The following is a 1,676-nucleotide window of genomic DNA, read 5'->3' on the forward strand; positions in this document are numbered from 1 at the left end:
GTGGGTTATCAATTACTTTAGGACCTAAACAAAGACTGAATATTCAGACTCCTTTTGCCACTTCATTTTTTAAAAATATACCTCTATTCTTTTTTAAAAAAATGTATTTTTAATTGATTTCAGAGAGGAAGGGACAGGGAGAGAGAGACAGAAACATCAATGATGAGAGAGAATCATCAATCGGCTGCCTCCTGCATGCCCCACACTGGGTATCAAGCCACAACCTGGGCATCGAGCCACAACCTGGGCATGTGCCCTGACCCGTAATTGAGTCGTGACCTCCTGGTTTATAGGCCAATGCTCAACCACTGAGCGATGCTGGCTGGGCTTTACCTCTATTCTGAGTAAAGATACTTGACCATGAGGTGTGATTTGGGAAGGCATTTAACTTTATAGCAAAAGTTTTCCATCTCCAGTTACCACCTTCAAAGGAATTGACATTACAGTTCTGATATAATCTGCTGGTTCCCTTTGAATAGTGTGCAAAAAATGACATCAACCCTATGGAAAGTCAAACAGATACCATGTGCACAGTTCAGTAAAGTATAAAGTTAAGTTTTCCCCATCTGAAAATGAACCAGTGAAATAAAACATGAACCATAGCTGACATGGTTTCAGGAAACACATATGAGAATGTGTGTTCTTGTCTTATCTCCAGTCATGGGCAGGATTCCGTCGGCCACCATGCTGCTTACTTTGTGGGTTGTAGCTGAAGGAACACAGGCGCACTTGCTCAGACGTGGTAATGAACCGTAGTCCTGACTCTTCCCACTTCTCAGGTACAACCAAATCTGTCTGCATAGATCAGCAGATCAAATTGACAAGAAACTTCCAGCAGAGGCAGAAATGTCACCGTAGCGGGGACCTGTCTGATCACCAAGCGGATTTCATCCTGGAGAGCTCTGAGGCTTTTCTCTGGGTTGTGTCGTCTTTGACAGTCTTGTCACAAAGTCAAACTGCCGTCTTTCAAGGACCTCCCCGCTTTCAATATTCGAGACGACTACCACACGTTTCTGCACTGAACACTTGTACGTATAACCAACCTCTTAGTTGTTCTGCCTCATTATTTAGGTATTTCATGAGCTCAGGATCAGTAGTCACAAGCAAGGTGAGTCCACATTTTCTACACTTGAGGAAAGGACTCAGATGGGTAAATGTCACACTGATAGAAAATGCTGGTGATGCCAAATGAGAAGAACCGGGCCACTATGTCTGGACTCCCGTGCTGGGCGATGCTTTGCTCCCGGGAGAGCTGTCTTGTCCTGGACAAGTGTGCAAAAAAATGACATCAACCCTATGGAAAGTCAAACATACCATAGGGTTGTTTGACTCCCATTAGCTAGACTTTAAATTGAGGCTTCCAATAGGAAAGCGGGTGTCAGAGCGTGGCCCCTGGACCAGCAGCGTCAGCCCCACCTGGACACTTGTTAGAAATGAAAATTCTCACGCACCTCTCCAGCTGCATGAAATCAGAATCTCTAGCGGTGGGACCAGGCAGTCTGTGTTTCTCAAGCCCTCCAGGGGATTCTGAGGCCCCGTCCAGCTTAATAGGGGGCTGGGAGGAAGGTTTTAGAAATCAAAGAAGTATTTGGGCGTGGGTGGCACCCTGCAATGCCTGGTCGTGGTTGCATCATAGGGATGTTTCCCCCTCTGATCCATGGCTGGGGTAGGTGATT

At 45.9% G+C, this 1,676-nt stretch overlaps 1 pseudogene across 1 annotated transcript; it reads right to left on the bottom strand.

Moving 5' to 3' along the window:
- Window positions 1-614: 614 nt before the first annotated feature.
- Window positions 615-1,465, bottom strand: LOC308518550 (mitotic spindle assembly checkpoint protein MAD2A-like; annotated as a pseudogene). The gene is made up of 2 exons: window positions 1,452-1,465; window positions 615-1,262 (listed from the first exon to the last, which is right to left on the bottom strand). The product of its transcript is annotated as a mitotic spindle assembly checkpoint protein MAD2A-like (transcript).
- Window positions 1,466-1,676: the final 211 nt, after the last annotated feature.

The sequence above is a fragment of the Myotis nattereri genome (genome assembly GCF_964212035.1).
Source record: "Myotis nattereri genome assembly, chromosome: 4".
Classification (NCBI taxonomy): domain Eukaryota; kingdom Metazoa; phylum Chordata; class Mammalia; order Chiroptera; family Vespertilionidae; genus Myotis; species Myotis nattereri.